At 37.9% G+C, this 16,963-nt stretch overlaps 1 pseudogene; it reads left to right on the top strand.

Moving 5' to 3' along the window:
• The window catches only part of LOC149542546 (uncharacterized), an 88,381-nt pseudogene extending 85,239 nt beyond the window's left edge, over positions 1-3,142 (top strand).
• The last annotated feature ends 13,821 nt before the right edge of the window (positions 3,143-16,963 follow it).

The raw sequence follows: 16,963 nt of genomic DNA, 5'->3' as shown, positions 1-16,963 counted from the left end.
TGGTGATTATACTTGTTTTGATACTTCTACAAATATGTTCTCAATCAGTTCTTGTTCTACTTCTTCTCTCTCTTCTCTTTCTTTAGGGTCAAGATAAAAAGGGTCTTCCTGATTGAAGTTGGGAAGAAATCTTCCAAGGTGGTCTCTTCTCCTATGCATGCAAAAATGCTAAAAATGAAACTAAATGACTCAATAGTGAATACTAGACTGACACCATCCCTAGCAACGGCACCAAAAATGTCTAATCAATATAACACCTTTTTAGTTACAAGATTAGATATCCCTTATTGCCAAAGTACTATGTTGATCTTTATTAAATGTCAATCTAGGAGTGTGAACTTGAGATGATGTCTACAAAGTATATGCTCTAGTTTCACTAAAAGTCACTACTACCTTGAATGCAATAACCATTAAGGAAATCTAGTTTATCCAAAGGAAATACAACTATCAAATACTTGAAAGAGATTTCTAATTATTTAACCATACATCTATGCACCTACTTACTACAGGAATAGTGATTGGTTCTATTTCTAGTGGCTACAAGGACAACAGTTCTAATCTTAACTTAGAAAATTGAATCTAACTCCTACTTACTAAAGTAAACTACATCTTCTATGTGGGCCCCCATGAAAGAATGAAGGAAATGATCAACTCAAACAAAAGTATAAAAACTCAACAAAGTCATGTATTTATTCAAATATGTAGTATTACAATAACTTGGAAGAAGAGATGTCTATCAACTCTATCTATCTACTCACTACCTAACCTCATAGATATAGATGAGGTCTTATTGAAAAGGAAGGAAAACAAAAAAACCCTATAATTATGACTTCCACATGAAGGAAAGTTAGTTAAAACTTAAGACTCCAAGCATGCAATTGTAAAGACATTAATTATCCCTTAAATTCCCCACAAATATAGATCATAACAAATGCTAGATCTGCTCTAACTTTAAACAACTTCCAAGAATCTAGGTATCGTTCTTTGCATGTTTAACCGATCACTTTGATGCTTGCTTCCTTGCTCATCCACTTTATCAGGTCCCTCTTTGTTATTCATTAAAATAGGTCCCTTCTAACTTTGCCGCCAAGTCTCTAGCTACAACGGTGTCATAATGCTTCTCTTTAATATCATCAATGCCTTAGTGTTATTCCTTCACAATTTGTTTTTTATTAACTCTAGCTCAACTTGTATTCCTACGATCAACATTTAATACATGCAAGAATTCACACAAACATTTATTTACATTTATTAGTTTACAAAGAAAACATTAATTATTCAACTAATTTTTTTTGCAATCTCTTCGGCTAAAGGAAGATCTATCCATATCAAATATTCATGAAGAAAGTTTTTTACCTTAAAATGAACCCCTTTTTAGATATAATTCCAACTATCATTTTTATGCCCTATTTCCATACTTTATACATCAAAAGTTTAAAACACTTATACTAAAAGATGATAAAGTTCAGTATGTTATAGACAAATGTTCACAAAAAGGGCCAAAAGGCCTTCTATTTCTTCATGTCATCATTATGCAAGTATGGGGCACACAAACATGTGATGAGCTCATCGATGATGGACTCACACCAATGTCATCAAGATGGGGAAGCAAGACTAACCTAGCCTGGGATATCAATAGGCTACTCAATCTATGGATGGCTTTAATAGTTTGAGATCTAGCCTCTATAATGATATCAAGATGTTGCATTTGAGGAGGGGGGGGAGAAATCACTAGGGGGGAAAAAATGCCAATTTTCTTCTGCTAAGAAGATGGTCTATCATGAGGAGCTCCTCCTCCTACACCCATGTTGGGTTTCATGCTCCAACAGTTCTCCTTGAGGCCCAACATGAATTCTTCAAATAATTTTTTAAGGAAATAAAATGGCACCTCTAAATTGCTATGTGGAGGGATGTCAAAAACCATCCACCAATGATCCCAAAAAATTTTACATATGGCATCTGTTGTCACTTAGGTTTGCACCCTTGTCCAAGGCCTATGCACGAGGACAACCTAGTGAAACATGGGAACAACCTCCAAGTTGTGGGACTTGAACTATGAGGTTGAGTCTCCGGAGAAGGCCGGCTTCCTCTTACTATTAGGGCGCACCTATCTACTTCTTGGAGAGGAAAGGGGAGAAGGAGAGCACGAAAGCAAATCTACCTAGTCTAATCTAAGGAGGCGATGCACCAAAATAGAGTGTTCAGACTCATTTCTGCCCACATATGTGCTACTAAACTAGGATAACATTCAAAAGACAGACACCCAGACTTATATCAATCAACAACCACATATAGATTAGGAAACCAGACTGAATAACACAAGGAAAAGGATTTCACTTATATATTATCCAATAGGTCAAAAATAGATACAGTATGCAGGCCACAAATCTCAACAATACACCAATGGGAGGCAAGATGGATGCAGATATACATTGATGGCTAAAAGAGATGATACAAAATGTTATACAGCTCAGAGACAAAGGGAATTTTACACTGTAGATCTACAAGCAGTAGCAGAGAAATCAGAAAGAGTCGACCCTAAAAATGAAAACAAAACTTGCCTTTATAGTTCAGGCATAATTGAGATCTTTTCCAGCTGAAGTGACCTTGTAGCTACCTGCCATTAAGTCCTGTGGAGGAAAATCATGGGAATCTGAAGAAAATCTAATCTTTGTTGCCAAATAGTGCCCTGAGAAGACAGAAATGGCACCATAACTGTGCTCTGACAAGGTAGATGGGTCGATTAAGATGGTGGAGTGTTCTTCCTCATTCTGCATTCATTCCAGGTAGGTTAGGATCGATCATGAAGATTAGATTGCACAACAAAATAGATTACCTTTATTTTTTGGTTCATGAATTAGCAAGATCAGTGAGTCAAACTAGTCTCACAGCCAACTAGGCCATGCAGGCCAATCACCTTTCTTCATTTTGCCACCTGGGGAAGTCTTTCATGGTTGACCTTCCGTCATTGAACTAACCATGCCACCCTCGAACTGTTATCATTAACTACGGCAATTACAAACCTGATTGTGACATTAACTGCCGGCAGCTAACTATCAACCCTGATCTGCCAGTGAGACATGTGTCAGCAGGGCGCTATGTCACCAACGTATACATCGCACAGCTTTTGATGGTGAGATAACACTGACTGTTGATCAGCCTTAACATCAGATGATCATGAAGACTTTTCATGCTCCACACTGTCCTTACCCCGGGCCCATCATATCTAGCACCACCTTAGCAATCGCACAATGCTCAAACGACACCTGGCCATCCTTAGCATACATTCCTTGGCGAGACCTGGTCCCACAAGGACACATGTCCACCAGGCACTATGTCACCAATTTTATCTCTCGAGTAGTTTTTGATAGCGCGATGGTGCCTGCTCTTGATCTCTATAGATCCGATGGTAGAGATCTTAACCTTTGACTGCACTGGCCGCGTTGAAGATCTAGTCCCATGCGCTGACTGTATTTTGACCTAGCATACGTGGTTGTTCCTCATTGGCCTAATGAAGCACCACCCTGGTAGACTCAAGACTTGACCCTACAAAGTGGCCACATGTCAACCAGGCGCCATGTTGCTATGAGGAAATTGAGGCCAAATCTCTATAGCACCATAGCGCCCAACTGATGACATGTCCTTCCATCACAGACGTGTCTCCATCTGATTGGCCGCCATAGCACCGGGCTTCCTACCGCGTATGCGAAGTACCTGTTGGGACCTACCATGCCATGATTACTCACTGCAGTGGATTTTTCTATTCGGGCGCTATGTTGCTAATGGAAAACTTGTGAGTTTTATGTTGGTGACATGGCGCCTTGCCTCCTTTTGAAACTTTTTAGCCCGCCATCGTTGGTCCACCTGTGAAACTTTTTTGACCTGCGAACCTTGCGTGATGAACACTGGGACTCACTGGACATGTGTCATCAGGGCGCCATCTTGCTATCATAAATCTCGTGCAGCTTCTCCATAGCACAATGGTGCCAACCGTTGATATCTGCAGATTCGACAGCAAAAAACTTGCAGGCTGCAAAACATATGTTTTAAGGTTCAAAACTTGGTATTTTTAATATTTCCATGGTTATTAAAATATTATTAATTTGGGAGGTGACCATTGGGTGGGGTAACATTTGAATTTTGAAATTTGGTGGGGCAAACAAAATGTGGTAACATTCTAGTAACTCACAAGGGATGCAAGCCTGCTATGCATCAGACCAGTGCCTACAAAAATCCATTGGGCTATGGAGTCAAAAAAAAAGGATTTGGAAGGTACGAATCTGAGAACTGCAAAAAACCCTAACCTTTCTGCGAGGAAATCAAAACATTGAAAACCCTAGCTCTGCCTCTATAACCTGAGACACCTCAAAATTTGCTACCTCATAGGGAGATGGCTATGCCTGCACACTAATAGAAAAGAAACTAAACTACTTATGTACATGGATTCACAAATCTTTAGAAATAGGGCTTCAGATAGATCCCATTGACTGGAATGGGTAAAATTTTACCATTTGGCCTGCTCAACTAAAATGCATTAGCCTACTTGCAACTAGCAACTAGATAGGGGCCACTCCATAGTGCATCAAATTTGGAATGTCTTCCTGGTTTTGCCCTATCTGCATCCCACTTTAGAACTAAATCTCCCTCTCTAAAGGTTTTGACCCTAGTTTTCTTATCAAAACTCCTTTTCATTTACTGCTGATGTATCTCTAGGGTTTGCATAGCTTTGTTTCTCTTCTCTTCTAACTCAATTAGCTCTGCCATTCTTACTAACATGGCACTATCTTCAATCAATTCAAGCTGATGAGCCAACTCCAAGGATGGGAATTCCAATGAGATTAGGAGTTTGGCCTCCCTACCATATACCAGCACAAAAGGTGAATTCCCAACAGATCTCCTGGGTTTTATCCTATCAGCCCATAGAGCAGTCCTTAATTTTTTATGCCAGACCCTCTGATTGTCTTCTATTGTCTTCTTCATGATTCTGATCAGATTCTTGTTGGAAGACTCAGCCAAACCATTACCCTGGGGATAGTAATTTGATGATGTGCTTAGCTAGATATTGTGATTCATTGCCCATGCACAAATCTGGTTTCCAACAAAAGACTTGGCATTGTCCGAAATGATAGTAGAAGGAGCACCAAACCTAGATACAATTCCATCAAGGAACTCAACAAATGATGGTTCAGTGGCATCCTTCAAGGAAACTACCTCAGTCCACCTAGTGAAATAATCAGTAGCAGCCAAAATCCATTTATGACCTGCACTAGATGGAGGATTAATGGGGCCTATAAAATCCAATCCCCACTGGGTAAAGGGTTGATCCACCTAAATAGGACCAAGGGGGAGAGCTGCAAGCCTCTGTTTGCTTGAGAAGAAATCACACTTCTCACATTTTCTCATGTATCTATAACAATCATGAAACAAGGATGGCCAGTAATAACCAGCCCTCATGATCTTCATGGCAGTTGTTCTTGCAGAGAAATGACCACCATTAGGGCCATCATGAAGTTCCTTAATCATCCTCTCAGCCTGATCCTCTTCAATGCATCTCAATAGGGTCCCATTAAAATCTCTTCTGAATAGGATACCATTAATTACAACATAGGGAATGGATTGTAGTCTATATTGTCTCCTTTTAGTTCTGTCCAATCCTTGAGGATATCCATCCCTTGATAAGAAATTCTTCATGTCATTTATCCAGCTCCTTGGACCATTAGCATTTCTTTCCTCCTGCTACTCTACTATTACCATAGTAGCCTCTTCATCTGAATCCTAGCCTGATAACATTTCTTTGCATAATCCTCTCCCTCTTACCAGCTTGGTAATCTGAATATCAACATCATACTCCATTACCTTAGTGATCCATCCAACTCTCTTTTCACTGATATCCTTGCTTAACAGGAAGTCTTTTACACTGGCATGGGGCACCAACAAATAGATTTTATTGTGGGATAAGAGGTGCTTGAATTTCTTCAAGGCTCTGATGACCGCAAGGGCCCGCTTCTCAACAAAGTTGTACTTATATTCATATTTCTTAAGCCCTTCACTGAAGAAAGCTATGGGCTGCTCCTCATCCTTTTCATTTGTTTGAGTCAAGATAGTAGAGATACTTGACTCACCACCTAGAGTGTAGAGGATGAAATCTTTCTCAAAATTTGGGTTCATGAGAGTAGGGGCTAAGGCTATGGCTATCTTGATCTCTTCAAAACTCTCCTTCCATTCCTTGGTCCATGAGAAGACCATACCTTTCTTAAGCATAGTTGTAAGAGGTTTCATCATGGTAGCAAGATTAGGAATAAACCTTTCTACAAAATTTATTCTACCAAGGAAAATTTGCAGCCCCTTCTTGTGTTTGGGAAGAGGAAGGGAAAGTATTTCCTTTGTTCTCTCTAGATCAATGGTCAGCCCATCCTTAGATACAATGTGTCCCAATAATTTTCCTTGGCTTGTAGAAAAGACACACTTGACTGGATTAAGGGAAACCCAAAACTCTCTACATCTTAGAAATACCTATCTTAGATGATCAAAATGATCTTCTACATTGTTTAAATATATAGTTATATCATCAAGGTATACTAAGACAAACTTGTCAATTAATTTTTTAAAGGCCATCTCCATTGCCTTCTGAAATGTGGCACCTGCATTTGTTAGTCCAAATGACATCTTGCAATAAGCATAGGTGCCCCATTTGGTAGTAAATGTTGTCTTATATCTATCAATCTCCTTAACTAACACTTGGTTATAACCAGAAAACCCATCAAGAAAAGAGAATCTCTTTGAACCACTGACCTTGGATAGAATTTGCTCCATGGAAGGGAGAGGATGGTGATCTTTAAGAGAAGCTTAATTAAGGTCTCTAAAGTCCACACACAGTCTAATTTCTCCATTCTTCTTCCTTACAGGGACAAGGTTAGCTACCCATGATGAGTTTTTGATAGGAAATATTATATTAGCCTCTATCAACTTGGATAGTTCCTTTCTCATTAGAGGTTCAATCTTAGGATTCACTGGCCTCTATTTTTGCCTTACTGGTTTGGCCTTATCAATTAAATCTATGGTATGTTGATACAAACTAGGTTCAAACCCTTTTAAATCATCATATGTCCAAGAAAATACATCATTAAATTCTTGACATAAATGAATGAAGTTCTCTTACTCAGTTTTAGAACATACCTTCACCATATTCAGAAATTTTCCATTAGCAATTGTAACTGGGGCATAATCATCCTTTTCTACAGCTAGATTCATTCCTTTGCCTCTTGTTTGATCATCAGGATTAAAGACACTCTCCAACGTAATGAGACCCTTGGGCAACTTGTTATAACTCAGATGAATGATCTGATCACCATATTGATCTTACAGTCTTGACTGGTTTCTATCTGAGAATTCTGCCTCATTCTGCAAGAAACTCACAATTTGTTCATCAGAATCAAACACCTACCAATGAGTGTTGTTGTCAGGGATGGAAGGTCTCACTACTACCTTTATTTTTTGCTTCTTCTTCTTCTCAAGATTCCCTAGTACATCATAAGACACACCCACTATTGCAAGTCTATCAACATGTTTATTTTCTTTCCTAGGAATGCTCTGAATATTAAATGCATTGAAGCCCTCAAGAAAATCCCAGACTCTGTGTTTGTAAGACTTGAGTAGGCCATTTTTGGTGATGTTCTAATTTCTCACTTGGTTCACTACCAACTCACTGTCTCCATATACTCTCAAGGCTTGAATTCCTCTCCTTTGGGCAAGTACGAGACCTTGAATCAAAGATTCATACTCGGCCACATTATTAGTGCAATTGAATTGGAGCCTAAAGGAGAAGTAGTATCTTATTTGTGCAGGAGAGATCAACATAACACCAGCCCCTAATCCATTTCTATTTCTTGAGCCATCAAAGTACATACTCCATGTTCCATTTATATCATCATTAATCCCAACAAGATCAAGAACTCGAGCATCTTTCTCTATTGTGAAATATGTACTAAGGCCTGTCTCAAGAGTTTCTGACATAGTTTCAAACTGATATGTACTAGCCCATTCATCCAAGAAGAAATTAGGGATCTCTGCTATGGAGGTGGCAAGCTCATTTACTATGTCATTTTCATCCATCTCTAGAATAGGGCAATTCATGTTGATGGGATTGGGGTTGTAAGATTCAGTGTGATGAAGGGCTTGAGGTTATGATCTAATTGAAGCATTGGCTCCATATCTGGTCTTAAATGACATATATGACCAATCAACATATATGAATCCACCAATTTGAGCAGTGAAGTCTCTTGAAAGACAAATAGCAAAGTATGGCTTGACCTCAGCAACAGATATGTCTTGAATTACAGTGCAACTAGGGCATGCATGTAGGGCCATCTCCACATTCCTAAGGATACCTACAGTTTTGACAGTACTACCATCTAATTGTAACACATCCCTAACAATGGGCTCATATTTCATTCCTAAAGCATCAGCAACACACCTAGGCATTACTGAGCTACTAGCCCCTGAATCTATCATGCAATTGTGGACTAATTTTCCCCCTATAATCAGAGAAACATAGAATGGAGGAGGTCTAACCTTTTTATTTGTCTCCACATCTACTGCTGGTTGTACTAAACTTGTGGCACTCTCCAGATGACTGATCCTTGGGTTCAATATTTTCCAATTCTTGCTATAGCATCCTCTTCTGCATTGGTATGGTAGCAACAACATCCCACATAGAAATAGTCACATTGGTCTTCTTCATTTTCTCTACCACACTGAATGGTGCATTAGGGACTTTGGTAGAAATTTTGGGAGCTGCACTTATAAGAGGTTGAGATGGGGCAACATTTGCATCTTTCTGTCTAGAATCTTCCCTTTGCTTGCTTGTGTATGAGGTGTAGCACTTGAAGTTGAGGCCTACTTAGGAGAAGGAGGGACAGCATGTTCCATAGCTCTCTTCTTACTTCTTGTGTTATGAGCGATGGAATCCTGGTTTACATTACAATGCTCCTCCATCTGATGATTCATGAAAGAGCAATCATCCTACCTTTGAATATATAAGGCCTTCTTGGGATGATCCTCCTTGTAAGATTGCTTTGCTGCAGGTTCTTGGTATGTTAGTGCCAAATAAGATTCTGCCTTCTGGCACAGGCAATAGGTATAAGAATAGTCGCAGGAAGGTCAAAAATCTTGATCTTGGGCCAAGTTATTTTGAGGGACTATAGCTCTGCTCTGATTTGAGCTTGAAGTAGAAGCATGACTATTTTGCCGACCCTGATCAAAAGAGCTATTCCACTGATTAGGAGGCCTACCACCATTTGGAGCTTGATATTGCAATTGGAGAGGCTTGCCACTTTGAGCTTGTTGCCTTTCTAAGGCCACCACCTTGTTACTCATTTTTTGTATCATGGAGAAACTATCCTCTAATCTCTTTCCTTGGTCCTTCAACTCCTTCCCCTGCTCTTGCAATTTTTTATCTAGGGTCCTCTCTCTCTTATCTATATTCAGCACTAGACCTTGCAACATCTCTTTGAGTTCATCTATTCCATTTGAGGATGTGGAAGCTTGGGGAACTGGAGTAAGGGCTTTTGATGTAGAAGTTGTAGGAAGAGGGGGCATTGCTAGTTGATGATTTGGGATATCAGGAAAGAAGGGTATAGGAGGCCTCAAAACTAGTTTGCCTCCTTGTATCAGGATGTTCTCAGCTTTTATGGCTATCTCATAAGCATTGGGAAAGGTATCTCCTCCCATAGTTTGGATTGTAGTGGCAATATCACTGTTAAAAGCTCTAATGTAATGCAAGAAGGCATTACCAGGTGTGGGTTTCACTGAAGTAGGTATTCTATCCCATGTCTTTTGAAACCTATAAATAAAATTAGACATACACTCATGGGGGGCTCTTTTTATAGTAGTCAGCTACTCTAACAGTGACAGATAGTCACTTTTATCCTCAAAATGTTTGCATAATCTTGCTCCTAGTCCATCCCAATCAATTATAGAACCATGAGCTAGGCCTCTATACCATTGTAATGCTTTTCCTTTTAAAGATGAGGCTAGAAGTATGACAGCAACATCATCCTCTGTGATACCATGAATATTACAGACATTTTCTACTTCTTGGATATGCTCTAAAGGGGAGATGGAAGTTTCACCAGTAAAATTAGGTATACTTTTTAGTGCAGATATTGGTATATCATGCCTTTGGGCTAACAATAGAGGACTTCCACCACTAAAGAAGGAAAAAGCATGAACTCTTGGTTGTGCCATGTAAACAAGTGTTCTATTGATGAGTGTTGATGGAAATCTAGGCTGAGTTTGAATAGTAGGAGGAGTAGAGACAGATCTTATAGGTATATTAACTATTATTCCACCCCTAACTGGTGATAATGAAGTTCTAGTCCTCCCTCTTCTAGGATTTGAAAGAGAAAGCTCTTGATATTGAAATTTACCTCTAGAAGACGCCCTTGTTTCAGCTCTGGGCATGAATCACTTCAACTTTGGCCTAGAACCAGATTTGTTGATGTTCAGAGTCACCAAGTACTTTGAAGGATCAACCTCTTGAAAGCTTGAATACTTAAGCTAGCACTACCTCTTCAACATTAATCTCTGAAACTCTTTCTTCTTGACACCAGCAAACTTTAAATTATGTTTGGAAAAATGAGTCCCACCGGGCGTGCCAAAAACTGTTGTCACTTAGGTTTGCACCCTTGTCCAAGGCCTATGCATGAGGACAACCTAGTGAAATATGGAAACAACCTCCAAGCTATGGGACTTGAACTATGAGGTTGAGTCTCCGAAGAAGGCCAACTTCCTCTTACTATCAGGGCACACCTATCTACTTCTTGGAGAGGAAAAGGGAGAAGGAGAGCACGAAAGAAAATCTACCTAGTCTAACCTAAGGAGGTGATGCACCAAAATAGAGTGTTTAGACTCATTTCTGCCCACATATGTGCTATTGAACAAGGATAACATTCAAAAGACATACACACCCAGACTTATATCAATCAACAACTAGATACAGATAAGGAAACCAGACTGAATAACACAAGGAAAAGGATTTCACTTATATATTATCCAATAGGTCAAAAATAGATACAGTATGTAGGCCACAAATCTCAACAATACACCAATGGGAGGCAAGATGGATGCACATATACATTGATGGCTGAAAGAGATGATACAGAATGTTATATAGCTCGGAGACAAAGGGAATTTTACACTACAGATCTGCAAGCAGTAGCAGAGAAATCAAAAAGAGTCGACCCTAAAAATGAAAACAAAACTTTCCTTTATAGTTTAAGATGGTGGAGTTTTCTTCCTCATTCTGCATTCATTCTAGGTAGATCAGGATTGATCATGAAGATCAGATCGGACAACAAAATAGATTACCTCCATTTTTTGGTTCATGAATCAGCAGGATCAGTGAGTCAAAGTAGTCTCACAGCCAACTGGGCCATGTGACCCAATCACCTTTCTTCATTCTGCCACCTGGGGAAGTCTTTCATGGTTGACCTTCCATCATTGAACTAACCGTGCCACCCTCAAACCGTTATCATTAACTGTGGCGATTACAAACCTGGCCGCGACATTAACTGTCGGTAGCTAACCATCAACCCTAATCTGCCAGTGAGACACGTGTCAGTCGGGTGCTATGTTGCCAACATATACATCACGTAGCTTCTGATGGTGAGATAGCACCAACCATTGATTGGCCTTAACATCGAATGATCATGAAGACTTCTCATGCTCCACATTGTCCTTACCTTGGGCCCATCATATCTACCACCACCTCAGCAACCACACCATGCTCGAATGACACCTAACCATTCTTAGCGTACATTCCTTGGTGAGACCTGGTCCCACGAGGACACATGTCCACTAGGTGCTATGTCACCAATGTTATCTCTTGAGAAGTTTCTCATAGTGTGATGGTGCTTGCCCTTGATCTCTGTAGATCCAACGGTGGAGATCTTAACCTTTGACTGCACAGGCCGTGTTGAAGATCTGGTCCCATGCATTGACTATATTCTGACCTGGCATACATGGTTGTTCCTCATTGGCCTAATGAAGCACCACCCTGGTAGACTCAAGACTTGACCCCATGGAGTGGCCACGTGTCAACCAGGCACCATATTGCTATGAGGAAATCAAGGCCAAATCTCTATAGTGCCATAGCGCCCAACTGATGACATGTCCTTACGTCGTAGACGTGTCTCCATCTGATTGGCTACCATAGCACCAGGCTTCCTATTGTGTATGAAAAGTACCTGTTGGGACCTATCATGCAATGATTACTCACCGTAATGGATTTTTTCGTTCGGGCACTATGTCGCTAACGAAAAACTCATGAGTTTTCTGTTGGCGACATGGCACCTTGCCACCTTTTGAAACTTTCTAGCCCGTCGTCGTTGGTCCACCCATGAAACTTTTTTGACCCACGAACCTTGCCCGTCGAACACTAGGACTCACCGGACATGTGTCATCAGGGTGCCATCTCGCTATTGTAAATCTCATGCAGCTTCTCCATAGCGCGATGGCGCCAACCGTTGATCTCTGTAGATTCGACAACAGAAAACTTGTGGGCCGCAAAACATATGTTGTAAGGTTCGAAACTTGGTATTTTTAATATTTCCATGGTTACTAAAATATTACTAATTTGGGAGGTGACTATTGGGTGGGGTAACATTTGAATTTTGAAATTTGGCGAGAAAAACAAAATGTGGTAACAACATCATTTATGCATCATTTAATTGCTAGATTGAGCTTTTTATGGTTGACTAGTAAACCAATTTTTGGGTTCGCAAAAAGGGCAACCAAATAATCTTTACTTATATTGAGGGCCGCAACCTCATCATAGTCCAACCCATCATCAAACATCTCATGTATTTTGTCACACCAATCAAGAGTAGCATTTTTCTCATTGATAGTTGTTTCAATATTATCTACTATGGTGTTTAACATGGATAACATAGGAGCTAATGTAGGTACAATATTATATGTTCTTCGCAAAGCCCTCAATTCAGTGAGATTTTCAAATATCAAATCCTCAATTCAAAGATGGTTTTGATGGGGTAAGGGATCATTTAGTGAACGATTTTGAGGGGGCACTAGATCATTTGGTAGGGGTTATGAGGAAGAATATTTCTTGCCTCATTATCATCATTTTGGTCAGTTATACCTATTAATCCACAAAACATAATTTCTTTTTTTTTTTAAATCTAAATTTCAACAATTTCTATCAAAAAAACCTAAATTATAATAAATTCAATTAAAACTAACAAAGTTATAATAAAATTGATTGAAAAGATTAAAAAATAAAATAAAAAATCACTAACCTATATCTGGTATCCATTCGTAGATCAGATATCAGAGCTCAAAACAAAATACAAGTGTGAACAAATAGCTATAAACATCCCTTAGGTTTTGCTTCTTCTTTTTTAAAATTACAATATAGGTATCGAGTATCTGATTTCATATTAGATATCTGATATATTATTGGATATTCAATATATTATTAGATATTTGATATGAAATTAGATACTCAATAAGGCTTGGGCCTGCTTTTTAGCTTTGGTATCAGGATGGGTGGAAAAAATTCAAAGTAGATTTTGAAATGCTTTTAGACATTTTCAAACTCTATTTTTTCCATGTTGCCAGTTTTTGGCACACCATGATCTTGCACATACCAAAGTGATATTCCATCTTTTGCATCTTATTACCAAGACACATCATCTTCAATTCAAGGTATGTGAAGCACTCAACCTTATGTTGATGTTCAAAATGTTAAGAGAATGGAAGAGATTAGAATACCTTCTAGAATTCATTTTAGAAGACTAAAATATTTGATTGATATTGATACTAACATTTTGAAATCAATTCCTAGCAATATTAAAAACCATACTTGTTAAAGAAAAGTTAATTGTATGTGGAGATTATTCTTTGAAGAATCAAATAATACAATTCAATGCCAATTATTTGTTGAAATGATGAGGAATTTGAAATTTAGGCCTATCATGAAGATTCTTCGGCTAAAAATGATAGATGATTCAAATGAAAAAAGCATTGTAAAGAATCGAATAAGTGTTTATGACAAAGTGGTTTCTAAATCATGCATCAAAGATAGTAATATCACAAGGTGAGTACTTACATTGACAATAAAAAGTACCAAAATTAAGAAAGCTCGACTCATGAGAAAGACAAGAAAACATTGAAAATTGGTAGAGGTACTTTAAGGAGAGCCATGCTAAGGCATGAGAGATTGGAAGATACAACAAAAAATGAGTTATGAACATTTAGTGGTAGACTATAATAAAAGTATAAAGAAATTAGTGAAGTTTTGAAATCATTGATCAAAGATTTTTGGAAAATAACACACATGTATCTCCTAATCAAAGATATATTGTAAGAAGGAGGATTGGTAGCCAAAATTGTGACCCACATGCGGAACATTTTTTTCACTCAACTTAGACACAATTTTTTGCAAAAATTTATTGGTATGTATCCTCAAATTTGAATAAGTCAAAGATTTTTTGAGATGGGTAAGCCTTTTTATGTGAAGATAAATCAAACATGCACAACTTGTTGTTGTAGGGTACATATTGAATTTTCTAACCATTTTGATGTTTTTAGGCATATATGTGTGTTTTTGCATTCTATGTTTGTTTTGTAGGATTGCGACATGAATGAGCCACCATGATCTTTAAGGAAATTCATATCCAAAATTTTATGTGAAATAGGGAACGAACAACAATTTTTACAAGACATCATGTTTGGATCGTACATTCTTATTTTGTGATTCTTTGTAACTTTTATCAACTTGTGAACATATGCATAGTACACATGCAATTGGAAATGAAATAGTAGATTATGAAAAATATAAGATAGTGACATATGTTTTTAAAGATGAGAAATAGGGTAAAAAATGTGATTTAGTAATTGAAAAGATTCTAGTGTATGAGTTCATGAAGATTTTCTATGAAAATATTATTTATGAGTATGCAAGGCATACACATAGAGCAAGTTATGCAAGGATACATTTCCACTGGATACTATTATTTTAGTTGTAGATTTTGCAAAGAACTACACACTACAACCACAAAATGAAGTGAAAGCAAAGTATTATACTTCTCAATAGGTTTCCATATTTGTTCACATAATATTCATGCATTCACCTACGAGTACAACGGATGACATGATGGTGTAGGCACATGCATCAAAAGAGCCTTAGCTCATGAAGAACTAAAGTACAAAGACAGAACAATACTGATAGATGCAAAATCCATCGTCTAGTGGTGTAACACTACAAAGGGTCTAGGTAAGGAAGGTGAGTCTATGGTTCATAGATTTTTTTGGTTGATAGATGATACTAACATTGTACCATATGAGAATTGTTGTACACTAATAGGATCAATTTAGTTGAACTCTTTTAGAAGCTCTGATGTCGGTTCATGGAGTATCCACACACTAAAAATGGCATGCTATTGTCCATCATGTGCAGAGGAAATTTGGGATGACTATGAGTCGACTAAATAGGTGGAAAAATGGGATATATGGGTTTTGGACCCAATTGACACCTATTGTCCCCCACAAGCACTAAAAATGATAGAGATGGATTCATCCATTGACTTTGACTACTTTTCTGATCTAGTGCAACCTGGTAAAATATATATTTATATATCTTTGTAATTTCAATATGTAACTTTATAACTTTTACCTAAGTATTTTCTAATTAATGACCACATTTTGTACACTTATCACTACAAGCCATGTTTTTTGTTGTTATTACACCTGAAGACAATGGAGAAGGGAGATATTATTATTTATGTCATTGTGTCCAATCCAAACAAAAATTGGATCACTTGATTATAGATGGTGAAGGTTTAGAGTACCATATTGGTGTGGTGGTTATAACTAGCACATGGATTAGATGATATTCTATGAAGAACCTTAACTTGTGTTTATTCAAGGATTGGAAAATAGAGAGGAAGATTCTTTATTATTCAAACCTTTTTATTGCATCAGATGTCCACTTGATAAAATATGGTAGAAAACCACATAATAAGACTCTTTGGAAAGTTCATGAGTCAGACCATGAGGTAATACTTGAGACATTAAAATGTAGATCAAATCTAGCTAGCTCATTAGATTGAATAGGGAGAGAGAGAGAGAGAGAGAGAGAGAGAGAGAGAGAGAGAGAGAGAGAGAGAGAGAGAGAGAGAGAGAGAGAGAGAGAGAGAGAGAGAGAGTGGTATAGACTAATATGGACATTGGGACATGTGCTAGTGACCCTAGAAGTTAGAGGTTTAATCCTCTTGGTCAATTCAAGATTTTTAATATTTTTGGTCAATAAATCCTAAGATTAGTTGGTTTTAGTTAATTTGGAACCTTTTCCAAATCTTAGAAGTGGAATCAAGTGAAAAATCTAAGAATTGCACTTTTCTTGCGAAATCGCATTGTTGAAAGTTGTAAAAGTTGCTCAAATTTGCAACTTAGTGGGAAAAGGGTTATAACTATTAAAATATTTGTTATAACCATTAAAATAGATATAGGATATATATATATCACATTTTTGAGGTCTAGATGGCATTAATGTATGGATTGAAAGAAGTTGCAAAGAAAGAAATTCAATTTTGGAGTCATTTTTGTAGTTGCTTGCATGCTGCACAAACTATACAAACTTTCAAACTAGATGTGATATATTTTTGAGATAGAACTTTGAATTATCTTTCTCTTTCTTCTTTTCTCATTGTTCTATGTGTTTCTTAACTCAAGTTATTGCATTTTTAGTGAAACTAGGTTTTTAGGATGACATTTTGGTGCACACAGCAAAAATGGGCCTCTAACTTCAATTTCCTTGGTTGAAATTTCATGGCCACTTGGAAAATGGTAGCTAGTAAGGTCCATTTGAATATTTTAGGGTTTCTAGACTAGGGGATGTGTTTTGTGATCTTTCCAATCAAGCCCTAGGTCAAGTACCATGAAGGAT

This window comes from Cupressus sempervirens, chromosome 8 (genome assembly GCF_028749045.1).
Source record: "Cupressus sempervirens isolate cs-2001-9-10 chromosome 8, ASM2874904v1, whole genome shotgun sequence".
Taxonomy (NCBI): domain Eukaryota; kingdom Viridiplantae; phylum Streptophyta; class Pinopsida; order Cupressales; family Cupressaceae; genus Cupressus; species Cupressus sempervirens.
This window is presented reverse-complemented; position numbering and strand designations above follow the sequence as displayed.